At 39.2% G+C, this 13613-nt stretch overlaps 1 long non-coding RNA gene across 1 annotated transcript; it reads left to right on the plus strand.

Annotated features, from left to right (window-relative positions):
* Positions 1-7321: 7321 nt before the first annotated feature.
* Positions 7322-13408, plus strand: LOC140519076 (uncharacterized). Its single transcript, XR_011972091.1, has 3 exons — positions 7322-7405; positions 10713-10832; positions 12711-13408. It is a non-coding gene; the product is annotated as an uncharacterized lncRNA (long non-coding RNA).
* The last annotated feature ends 205 nt before the right edge of the window (positions 13409-13613 follow it).

Below are 13613 nucleotides of genomic sequence, written 5' to 3' on the forward strand. Positions count from 1 at the left end.
CACAGGAAGCAGAGAATTGATCCTTACTTTGTTGCATCTCAACTTCAGAGGTTGCACTGAGTGCACAATCATCTGTAAGCAGAAAATCATACACCAACACTCCCTCCACTTTGGTCTTGGCTTGTAGCCTTTTCAAATTGAAGAACTTATCATCATTATGGTAGTTGACCTTGATGCCTTGTTCATCCTCATTGAAAGCATTTGACAACATGACTGAAAACATCATGCTAAAAAAGCATGGGAGCAAGGACACAGCCCTGTTCCACTCCATTGATGACTGGGAAGGCACAAGAACATTGTCCACTATCCAGAACCTGGGCAAATATGCCATTATGAAATTGATGTACAATGCTGATGAACTTCTCTGGGCAACCAAATTTTGACATAATTTTCTATAAGCTCTCATGACCAACAGCGTCAAGGGCCTTGGTCAGATCTACAAATGTTGTGTATAGACCTCTGCTCTGCTCCTGGCATTTCTTCTGGAGTTGTCGGACAGCAAACACCATGTCGACTATTCCTCGACCCTTTCTGAAGTCACACTGGCTCTCAGGTATAAGACCATCTTCCAGGTAAAGGATCTACCTAGGAGGACTCTAGCAAGAATCTTGCCAACAATGACTAAGAGAGAACCCCCTATGATTGTCAGAGATGGATAATGGAGGCATCCTTGAACTCCTGGGGGATAACCTCCTCTTGCCATACAACCTGGAATTATTTGAACTAGAGTTTAAAGGAAGAGATAGAATTTCAATCCACAGAGATTAAGGGAGCCTTTGTTTAGTCATGTCCCAACTCTTTGTGACTTGACGGACCATAGCATGCCAGGCCCTTCTATCTTCTACTATCTCTCAAAGTCTGTCCAAGCTCATGTTGATTGCCTAGGGAAAGATAGTGTCTTCTCATTATGTGGCCATAATGTATAAGCTTCATCTTCAGTATTTGTCCTTCCAAAGAATAGTCTGAGTCAATTTTACATATTGTTTGATTTGATCTTCTTGGATCTAAGGTACTCTCAGCACCACAATTCAAAAGCTTTGAATCTGTGGTGCTCACCTTTCCTTACAATCCAACTCTCACAACCATATATTACTCCTGGAAAAAATATATAACTTTATCTTTATGGACCTTTGTTGGCAAAAATGATGTATCTGGTTTTTAGTATGCTGTCCAGATTTGCCATAGCTTTCCTTCCAGGAAACAAGCATCTTTTAATTTCATGACTGCAGTTACCACATGCAGTGATCTTTGAGCCTAAAAATATCAGTTCTGACACTGCTTCTATTACTTCTTCTACTATGTTCCAGGAAGTGACAGAACCACTTGCTATGATCTTAGTTATTGTTGTTTTTAATGTTGTTTCAAGCCAACCTTTTCACTTTCCTCTTTTACCCTCATCACTTTCTTCTTCATTTTCTCCCATCAGAATGGTGTTACTTGCATACCTGAGACTGTCAATATTTCTCCTGGTAACTTTAATCTGGCTTTTAATTCATCCAGCCTGGCATTTCAGATGACATATATTCTGCATGCAAATTAAATAAATAAGTTGACAATATATAGCCTTGTCACACTCCTTTCTCAATCTTAAATCGGTTGTTACATGTTTGGTTCTACTTGTTCTTTCTTGATCCGCACACAGGTTCTTCATGAAACAAGTAAAATGATCTAGTACTTTCATCTCTTTGAGGACTTGCCACATGGTCAAAGGCTTTAGTGTAGTCAGTGAAGCAGAAGTAATTTTTTTTTTCTGTACCTACCTTGCTTTCTCCATAATACATCAAGTGTTGGCAGTTTGGTCTCTAGTTCCTCTGCCTCTTTGAAAACCAGTCTAACTTCTGGTAATTCTCGGTTCACTTACTACTGAAACCTAGCTTGTGGAATCTTAAGCATAGCCTTGCTGGCATATGAGATGCTGGGGGAGGACATTCCAAAGGCAAAGCACAGCAAGAGCATAAAAAGATGCAGAATAAAAATGGGAGAGGGTGAGTAGCAATGAAGTATAATGGAAAGAGCACTGGATTTTAAGTAAAAAGACCTCAGTTCCATTCCTGGTTCTGTCATTTATTTATTACCTGTGTGACTTTGGGCTAGTCACTTCAGGAGGGATGGAGAGGCTTAGTTTTCTCATTTGTAAATTGAGCAGTTAGGGAAAAAAATAATCTCTAAAGTCCTATCTAGTTCTAAATCCTCTATGACCTCTGACCCCATTTATGTTCCAGAAACAGGAAATAGCCTAGTTGCCTAGAGCATAAAGTACAAACATAGAGGAATAATGATGTTGGCCTGAACACCTGCCTTGTTTCCAGCCTGGTCCCAAAAGCCATTATTCAATCAAATAATCCTTATGGAAAAGGAGTTCACCACCACCACACACACACACACACACACACACACACACACACACACACACACAAACACACACACACACACACACACACACACACCCTCCAACAACCACTGACTGCCTCCCAGATGTACAGTCAAAGAAAAGTAATAGCAGCGCCTCAGTTCCCCAGCCTTCTCACTCTGCTTTTAGGCTGCTCTTAGCATCCATTATCCAGGGGAGCAACCCTAATGGAGATTCAGCCTAGCCACTGCCTCAGTAGATGCTGCAGTTCCTGCCTCCTCAGCAGCCAAAGATACTAAGTTCTTACCACCAAAGACCTTGGCACTATCAGATGAGTCAACATCAGAAACAGATATGATTTTTATCAATGGAAATACCATTAAGAAGGTGCTAAATTACCATTTGTTTTGCTGTCCTACCTTAAAGGCCACAATGCCTTTCCAACTACTTGCAAATGGAAACCTCCTCCATATGTCTTCTCCCTTAATTAGACGGCAAACTTCTTCCTTTTTCCATTTTCATCCCCAGCACTTAGCACAGTGTTTTACATATAACTCCTTAATTATACTTTTTCATTGATTCATTCATTGGGTAGGTAATGGAGTATCATTAAAGGATTTTCAGCAAAAAAGCATTACAGGAATGGTTGTATATTAGAACTATTAATCTGGTAGTGGTATAGAGGATGCATTGAAGTAAGAAGAGACCACTTTATTGGTCAAGGTAAGAGGTAATGAGAAACCAGCCTGGGGTAGTGGCTGTAGGAATGGAAAGAAGCTAATTATTTGTTCATATAAAACAGACCATGAGCCCTGGAAGTACATGTCAGTACAGGAAAGTTTCTGCTGAATCTGTGTTCCCTACTGAAATATAAGCCATGTTAAATTCAATAATAGTTATGAAGTCAAATATATCCTGCGACCAAGTAATAACCTAATTCTATATTCCATGGATTTGTTTATTATGATACTAGCTCAAATTTATAGAGTGCTTCATGGTTTACAAAGTGCTTTCCTTGTAACAGCCCTATGAAGTAGATTGCACAAGTATTATTGTTCCCAAGTTACAGATGAGTAAACTAAGGTTCAGAGAAGTAAAGTGTCCCTCAAAATGTAATGACTACCTATGGTAAAAGTCTGATGTAACAGTCAGCAAGGTGGACATTAATTATGTCACATAGCACCAGAATATAGCACAAAGGGGTCTTGCTATACTTATGAAGTTCAAAATAAATTTGGGATACTAAAGAGTACTAAGGACTTTAATGAAGAGTGGCACATAGAGGTCTACATGTAAATTATTTAATTCAATAAAATTAAGTGTACAAAGTCACAATTCATTAATTTGAGACTTATTCTTTACCTCTGTAGTTTTAAGTAGAGTCAGTGGTTGTCATCATCATCATCCTTATCCTGGAAATAAAAAAAAAAGTTCACATATATGTCCACATCACTTTTTTTTTCAAAAAGTGTGCCCTAGTGTAGTGGTAGGTGCTTCTGGGAAGACATATAAGTATGACACATACTTCCTGCCCTCAAGGGAAGGGAAAGAGAACAAGTATTTATTGTGTATGTTCATCCTTTGTTGCCGAAGAAGACCACGCCATCAGAGAAATGATGACATGACTTGCACTTGACTTTGTTTTGAGTGAGGGAGGGCTGTGCAGGTCGCCAGCCTCACTTCTCCTCCAGAGCACTATATATATGCTAAGTGTTTTACAAATATCTTTCATGACAGCTCTGGGAGGTAGATGCTATTACTATCCCCATTTTACAGTTGAGGAAAGTGAGGCAGGCGGAAGTTAAAAGCCTTTCCCTGGGTCAGTCAGCTAGTACTTGTCTGAGGTTATATTTGAACTCAGGTTTTCCTGGCTCTGGGTCTAGTGCTCAATCCACTGCACCACCGGGCAATGCAAAGAGCTTAAAGCTGAGGAAACCAAATTAGAGAATAAATGGGTGCTTTTGACTTTAAGTACAATGTATGTCAATCCAATTCAATTCAGTAAATGTTTTGTAAGCATCTACTGTGTGCCTCAGAGAATAATGCTGGAAGAATTTAGGAGAAACAGTCCCAGACTTTGAAAGCAGGAAGGGAAGCTGTGAGATACCCAACATTTGTTTTCAAGTGTAAAGTGAAAGACCACAGAAGGGATTCATATTTAGGCATGGATTGTACTAAATGACTTCTGAGATTTTATTCCAATTCTAAGATCTTTTGATTTCTACATTGGGCATGTAGTAAGATACTGATATGAACAAAACATTGGGGTAGGTGTTGAGGAGATACAAAGTTTGGTAAGACATGGCCCCTGCCCTCATAGAGCTCACCTTCCAGGAGGGGGATAAGACACATAGATGGCCGTAATACAGAATGCTCTATGTTAAGGGCACCAGAGAGTAGGGAAGAAAAGTGCTATGTGTAATTGAGGGGGGAAATCATGGAAGATTTCCAATATGATTTTATAGCTAAGATTCCTGGTTTTTACCTAGGTACTTCAGGTTCATCTCCCACTGAGGGAAGTACTTTAGGATACAGCTAAGTGGCACAATGGATGCAATGCTAGACTGGAAGGAAGAAGACAAAGTCAAATCCTACTTCAGAGACTCAATAGTTGTGTGGCCCTGGGTAAGTCATCTAACCTAGGTAGCTAAGTGTTGCAGTAAATGGGCCTGGAATCAGGAAGACTTGAGTTCAAATTTGGCCTCAGACACTTACCAGCTGTGTGACCCTGGGGAAAGTCATTTAATCTCTGTCTGCCTCAGTTTCCTCAACCATAAAATTGAGAAAATAAAGCACCTACCTCCCAGGTGAGTGATCAAATGAGATTACATTTATAAGGCATTTAACACAATGCCAGACACATAGCAGGTACATAATAAATGCATATTCACTTCTACTTCTCTTAGCCTCAGTTTCTTCATCTGTGAAACAATGGGTTTGGATTAGAGGCTTCCAAGGTAGCTTTCAACTCTGATTCTATCTATGACTTTTTGACTTCCTTCAGACACAATTTGAATTGGATTTTAATAGCTGAGTTGAAAATTAGCCAGCAAAGTACATACCCTTTGACCCAGCAATACCACTTCTAGGATTGTATCCCCAAGAGATCATAAAAATGGGAAAGGGTCCTACATGTATAAAAATATTTATAGCAGCTCTCTTTGTGGTGGCAAAGAACTAGAAATCAAGGGGATACCCATCAACTGGGGAGTGGCTGAATAAATTGTGGTATATGAATGTAATGGATTACTATTGCACTATAAGAAATGATGAACAGGAAGACTTCAGAGAGGCCTAGAAGGACTTACATGAACCGATGCTGAGTGAAGGGAACAGAACCAGGGGAACTTTGTACACAGCAACAACCACAGTGTGTGAAGAATTTTTCTGGCAGACTTAGTACTTCACTGCAATGCAAGGATTTAAAAAATTCCCAATAGTCTCTTAAGGCAAAATGCCTTCCACATCCAGAGAAAGAACTTTGGAATTTGATCACAGAATGAAGCAGACCATTTTCTTTTGTATTATGTTTTGTTTTGTTTTATGATTTCTCCCATTCATTTTAATTCTTCTATGCAACATGACTAAGGGGAAAATGTATTTAATAGGAATGTATGTGTAGAACCTATATATAACTGTATGCCATCTCAGGGAGGGAATGGGGAGGGAGGGGGAAAGAAAAGAGGGGGAAGGGGAAAATCTAAGATATATGAAAGTAATTGTAGAACACTGAAAAGTAAAATAATAAAAAAAATAAAATAAGTACATTCAAACAAACAAACAAAAAATTAGCCAGCAAAGACAGTGAAGATGTTTCTGGTTAAGGGAATGCTATAAGCAAAGTCACAGGAATTGGAGTGAGTAGGACACGTTCTAGGAGTAGACAGTAATAGTCTAGTTTGGTTGGAATGTGAAATACACTGTGGAAAATCATGAGAAACAACGTCAAAATGTTGCATGGTATTAGTTTGTCACCTACTTTTAAAGCTGGAAGGGAATTTAGAGATCATCTGGTCCAATTTTCTCATCTTATAGGTGAGGAAACTGAAGCAGAGGAAAATCGGGGAGTCAACGACCATTTATTAAGTGCCTGCTCTGTGCCAGGTATTGTGCTAAGTGCTGAGGATACAAAGAAAGACAAAAAATATAGTCCCTGCCTTCAAGGAGCTCAGTCTAATAAGGAAGACAACATGTAAACAATTATGTATAAGCAAATACTTCTGGGGGGAGAAAAAAGGAGTAATCAGCAGATGTAAGGCACTAGAATTAAGAGGGATTAAGGAAGGCTTCTTGTACAAAGGTAGTATTTTAGCTGGAACTTGAAGGAAGCCAGGGAAGCCCAATGTCATGGTGAGTGATAGAGTCCAGAGGTAGAACTAGATTTTCCTAATTTTAAGTTGTATTCTTTCCATTACATCATATTTTGGGCGTTGTTTTTTGTTTGTTTTTGAGATTGGGTCTCCCTATATCACCCAGACTGAAAGTGCAGTAGCCACTCATAGGCCCAATTCAATTGCTGATGAGCTTTGACCCACTTTATTTCCAGCCCAGGTCTCTTTGCCTCTCCTTAAGCAACCTGGTGGTTCCTCTGTTTTCTACATTTTATTACACTAGTGCCAGACTTACTATTGGCATCCGATCAGATCAGCCCAATGCAGCTTAAAACTCCAGAGCTCAAGTGATCCACAAGCTTCCCCAGGAGCAGGAATCACAGGCATCAGATACCATACCCAACACCATATTTCTTTTTTTTATGTATATGTTTATTTATGTATTTATATAAAACTGTTCAAATGAAAAGCCATCCATCTTCCAGCCAGTCCTAGCCTTAAAGCCTTCTTGATTTTGCCCTGCAAAGGACAATCCCTTTATATTATCAGTTTTCATCCAGTTAGGTAATCCTCAGCTGTTCTGCTCATCCACGTGCTTCCTGGTTAATATTTACCCCTTTATCTTCCTGATATTTGCAAAGTGCTGGATCAGCTGTGGCAATGCTTCATCAGAGGTTCTCAGCTGAAAAAGAAAAGCTGATGCAGCTCTGGTACAGGGTGTACAGTAAGTATTCCTTATGCCCAGTGATGACTGAAGATTTGGCTATAGGGAAAAATCTGGGACGGCACTTGGACCTAGATTCTGAAATCATAGAGCAGAGTAATAAAGGGACTGCTGAAAGTCATGGGTGCCGGATCCCCGCCTCCAGGCAGGTGTTACCTATTCCTATGTTCCCTGACGTAATCTCAAGTAACTAACTCATAAAGTCCATAACTCATAAAGATGTGCTTTTATATGTTGAAATACCTTTAAAAGCAGAGAAGGCTGATATTTTTCAATAGGTCATAGAACGTAGAACATGAGAGCTAGAAAAGATTTAGAAAGCATAATCACAGAATGATAGAGTTGTTTAGTTGTGTACAACTCTTACGTTCAATTGTGTTGTTCAGTTGTCTTCTTAGCAAAGATACTAGAGTGGTTTGCCATTTCCTTCTCCAGTGGATTAAGGCAAACAGAGGTTAAGTGACTTGCCCAGGGTCACACAGCTACTGAGTGGCTGAGGTCAAATTTGAACTCAGGTCTTCCTGACTCCAGGCTTAACACTCTATCCACTGAACCATCTAGCTGCCTTGAAAAGTTGTGAAGAACCTTAAAGACCATTTAGTTTGAACCCTTAGTTTTACAGATCAGGTCCAGGGAAGAGAAATGACTTAGGATCAAAGTACTCATAAGATTAAGGCCTGAAAGATATTAATGATTATCTAGTTCAGTACTTACATTTAACTGCTGAGAAGACTGGGGCCCAGAGAAGTAAATGGAGTTGGCCACAGTCACCTCAATCAATGCTGTTATACTTGAAGAGAAAAGTGGGGGCATGTACCATACCTAAGGATCCCTGTGGGCCACATATTGACTTAGAAAACCACATACTAATATTGTCTATGTTTTATTATATTTTTTAATTTTGTTAAATATTTCTCAATTACCTTTTAATCTGGTGCTGGCTGCACTTGAGAGTCATACATCTGTCATCTGTGGCCTAGATAGTAAATAGCATAGTCAGCGTCCAAACCCTCCTCCTTTGACATCATATCCACAAGGTAATGGGTAGCAAGTGGCAGAATCATGTCCAGAACCTGTGTTTTCTTATTCCTTAACAGGTACATTTTCTATTACACCATATTTCTCCTTTCATTGTTCCTACAAATAATTTCTGAATAATTAGGAATAACGCTTCTAATACCTCATCGACTTTAAAAATAGATGTGACCCATAAGAGAGATTAGAATAGAAACATTGGTTCCTGGCATATCCAAAGTTAGATAGGTATATCTGATTGGTATCCAAGATAAAGGGTTCATCCTTTACTCTCTGGGGCTGGAGATCTTGGCTCCAGCAGAACTGATCCACTGTCTATCTCCCAAACACATTATGCCCATATTTGTTCCCATAGTTTCTCCTGCCTGGAAGGTCCATATTCATCCTCTCTCTTCTCTTCAAAATCCTCCCTTCCCCTAAAGGTCAGTTCAAATCCTACTTCCTCCAATAACCCTCGATACTCTCTCTTCTGAGCTTTTATAGCATTTATTGTCTTTATGACTCCTGTATCACTAATTTTTTTACTAGTTGTGTTTAAATGTATGATCTATTTCCCCCAACTGGACTGAATTTTGCTTGAGGGCAAGAACAGTGTCTTGTGCTTCTTTGTTCTGATGTCCCTTTAGGTGCCTATCTTTTTTCTAAGCCCTGACCCCACCCCAATCTAGGTTCTAGGGTTCTTTCTAGTTCTAATTCTCTATGAGTCATATTCAAACCTTCTATTATAAAGGCTATGGCTACCTTTCCATGTACTAATATTCTAAGTATTTCCTTTTCTTGTTTCACGGAAACAACCAGAGTGAGCAGTTTCTAGACCTGTCCCAAACCTTGCTCCATCTGTGCACCAGCAGCCACAGTAAATGCTGGGAGAGATGTATTTTGCAATTGACTTCAGTGATCTATTGAGCTGCTATTAAAATGTCTGTCCAATTTGTTTGGTACTGTGGGTGTGTTTACAGGCAACACACCTGCTCTGTGGCATCTTTATATGATGACAGGAAGTAAGATACAATGTGGGAATCTAAGCTCCTGCAAAGTGATGTTTAAAAATAACAATGTCAAATGTTAAAGAGATACTTCTAAATATTTTGCTATTAAAAGAAACATAATAAATTGTGGTATTTGTATTTCTAGTGCCTAGAGCTGTGCCTGTTACATGGTAGGTGCTTAATGAATACCTACTGATTGAATTGTTTCTTTAAGTGTTCCTGGGGATCTTCTCAGAGGAATATTGCCAGTAGTGGGAATAGTATCTAACATTTCTAGGTCAGCAAAATTGTATTGTGCTATGTAGAGAGCAAAGTGTTAGATGAGGGCAAAGAATAATTAGATAGTGCCTACTATATGTACCAAACACTATGCTAAGGACTTTTCACAAATATCTCATTTGATCCTCATAACAATTCTGCCAGATGGGTGCTATTATAATCCCCATTTTGCATTTGAAGAAACTGAGGCAATCTGAGGTTCAATAATTTCTCCAAGGTCACATAGTTAGTAAATGTCTGAGGCCAGATTTCACTTCAGATCATCCCAGTTTCAGGCCCAGCATTCAACCCATTGTGTCATTAGATGCCTCCACAGGCAGATACAATGTGTGTGTGTGTGTGTGTGTGTGTGTGTGTGTGTGTGTGTGTGTGTGTGTGTTTTCTTGTGGGGGAAAGGAGAAGAAGCAGTTTAGTATACAGAAAAAGCACTGGTTCTGAAATCCAAAGGTTCTTTCATTTATTTGGTGTATGTCTTGGGCAAATGACTTCACTGTGTCTCAGTTTCCTCATCTGAAAAATGGAGATGCTAATGACGTTTATTCTATATATTTTACTGGATGGTCGTGAGTGACAAGTGAGATTGTGACTATAAAGTGCTTTGTAAACCCTAAAGTACTAGAGGATAGTATTATGTCAGAGTCTCACAGTGCACTTTTTTGTTTTTCTTTTATTGTTATTGTTATCTGACATACAATTTACTAGCATAAACATTGTCTTCCCACATGCTGAGTAATGGCAGGCATAATCTATTCTGAGCTCAAAGACAGTGAAATCCTAGCTTCCCCAAGGGAGTCTTGCTTGTATAATGTTCACAGGATTGGTCTCTGTGACCTCAGCTCTCATAAAGAACCTCCTTCATTGGTGGGCCTGCACCTGTCAATGTCCACTGTCCAATATTCTGCATAAACCAGTCCCCTGGAGAGGCGGGAATGGAGTAGATCAGTATGGAGAGTACAGAGGGAATAAACAAGCCTCCTTAACTTCATTTTTTTTTTTAACCTCAGGTGCCCTTGAGAAGCTCCAGGCTTTGGTGACGTTGGTGCCTTTTGTTGGATGAACTTGTGGCTGAAGCATCGATTTCATAGGAACCTGAAGCCGCAGTGATGAAGACAGCCAGCCCCCAGGTGTGTTTCCTTGATAATGTCAAGGGACTACAGGCACTTTTTTCTTCCCAAAACACAAAGGAACAGAGGAATCATGTTGCAAATAGCACCATCCCCAATTCCCTTTAGTGTATAATTCAGAATTTAAAAATAGCAATAATGAGAGTCTACACTGGACACCCAGAACACTAGGATCATTAATAGGTTATATATAATATACATTATAATATGTAATAATAATAGATAATATAACAATTGTTGTTCAGTCACTTCATTTCTATCCAACTCTTTGTGACCCTCTTTGGGGTTTTCTTGTCAGAGATACTGGAGTAGTTTGCCTTTCTTTCTCCAGCTTATTTTACAGATGAGGAAACTAAAGCAAACAGGGGTTAAGTGACTTGTCCAGGGTCACATAGTTAGTAAATGTCTGAGACCAGATTTGAACTCAGGAAGAAGAGTCTTCCTGACTCCAGGCCCAGCACTCTATCTACTGCATCACTGCCCCTCAAACAATAATAATAATAAAATCTGAAAGTGCTATAAAAATGTTAACAATTTAATAGAATGATAAGAAAATGCTAATATTTTTGAAGTGCTTTCAGGTTTCAGAAAGGTTTTAGAGGTATTATCCCATTCGAACCTCAAAACAACCTTGTGAGGGTAGATACTATTAGTATTCCCATTTTACAGATAAGGAAACAGAGACTGAGAAAGATTAAGTTACTTGCCCAGGGTTACCTGGCAAATTATTAGAACCAGAAGGGACACTGAATATTAGAACATTCAATGTGAGAGCTGGAAGAGACCTTAGAGATCATTCAATCTAATCCCATCATTTTAGAAGAGACAATCAGGTCCACAGAAGTGAAATGACTTGTCATCCATACAATAAATTCGTAAATTTCTGACTTCAGTCTCTGGCTCTTCTTTTGTAACACCGTGATTCTCATAAAGAGAATATAGACAACAGCTTTGAGGGTCTTTCTATTTGCAGTTTGTCCTCAATTAGACTAAAAATCCAGGGACAGAAAAACAGTAGTGTGTCCTGTCTCATCAAAGCCAATAGAAAAAAAAACTTTGATCAGATCATATCACCCTCTCTTTTCCTCTTGCTACAAAATATTTGAATATGTATGTAGGTATGGATACACATATATGCATATGTGTGTATGTATGTGTGTCTATGTACTTCTTAATATCATTTAGTATATCCTGAAGGCCCACAACATTGTAGGTACACCCTGGAACAGGACTATATGGCCTTTAAATTCCTAACTTGCAGAATGGTTGCTTTAAAAAAAAAATCAGGGGCCTAAAGAAATCCCCTTAAAACAACCTCAAATCTTGACTACTAAGTGTAGATTCTCTGATCAGGGAAAGTTGATCTAAGAATTCATTCCAAGAAACACTTTGGAACCTTTCTCTCTCTTTAACAAACATAATGCCTTCCTAGCAACCCCCAGAGGATTCTTGGCTTCTAAGGACAGATTCTGAATTGGGAACAAGGATGAAGTCAGAGGTAGTCATAAGAACATTAACTACCTCTATTTCTAAAATTCTTTACTGTTTACAATGCACTTTTACAACAACCCTATGAGGAAGGCAGTGCAGCTGGTTGTGGTGGTGGGTTTGATTTTTTAAAATCTTTATTGGACTTATGATTTTGTCAGTATAGGGTTCTACAGGTGAGGTCATTCTTCAATCAAAGCAGCTCAGCATCTTTGCTGTGATTTGAATTCTTGAAGGGTTGCCTGGCCTGAAATGACTTGCCTAGGGCCACACAGCTAGTCCTAGTCAGAAGCTGAGCTTTCACTCAAGGCTTCCTAACTCAGAGAACAATTCTCTATCCATTACACCACTCTTCCTTATGAAAATATTATTCCTGTATTTATTTTACAGATGAGGACATGGAGGCTCCAACAGATGAATTAACTTGTCCTGGGTCACATGACTAACAAGTGGTAAAGCCAAAACTCCAACCCAGATCTTTGAACTCCAAATCTGGTGTGATTCCTACCAAGTTACACTGTCTCTTTGCAAATTTAACTTTGATTTCAACTCTGATTCAAGAAAAGATATGGCCCTTGATGACTAGGTCAGGATCCATTTTAAATCTTTTCCCTCCCAAACCCCTAACATAGGGTTATGCTCATACTAGGCATTTAATGAATAATTGTTAAATGAATGAATGATTCATATACAACTTCCAGGCATTTGCATAATAAATTTCCTCCCTCTGTAGGAGAAGAGAAAATACAGATCTGACTCACAGTGATGCAATCCCTTTTAGTAGAGGTAGTCAAGATTAGGTATAGGTCCAAAGAAAAGATCACCAAGTTATCAGTATCAGACCTGCACTTTCTACCACCAAAGCCTGTAGTTGAGTAAAAGTCTACCAGTCTCTTCTAGCAGAACAAGGAGTCTAATTCAGCAAATTCCCATCTCCCCCTCACAGTTAGCAGGAGGACCACCTCCGCCTGCCAGCTAGCCAGAGCTAAAAATAGCAGAGCACACAGTAGCTCCATCCAGACTTTAGGGATAAACAAAAAACTGAAGCAAAGCCAGAGGCGGGGAAGGGAGCTTGTCATTTCTAAATAAACACCATTACCCTTCTTGTTTCACCATCTGATCTCTGGAGTGCTTTTCTGCCATTTTCCTCCTCTTAGTTCTTTTGCTTATGATCAGATCAAACTAACTGCATCTTAAACATAGAGCATTCAGAAACATGGAAGCTTCTTTTATACCAGGCAGGAGTTTGAGAAAAAAACCAAAAACATTTATTTTTAAAAATTGCTGATCGTT

This window comes from Notamacropus eugenii, chromosome 1 (assembly GCF_028372415.1).
Source record: "Notamacropus eugenii isolate mMacEug1 chromosome 1, mMacEug1.pri_v2, whole genome shotgun sequence".
Taxonomy (NCBI): Eukaryota; Metazoa; Chordata; class Mammalia; order Diprotodontia; family Macropodidae; genus Notamacropus; species Notamacropus eugenii.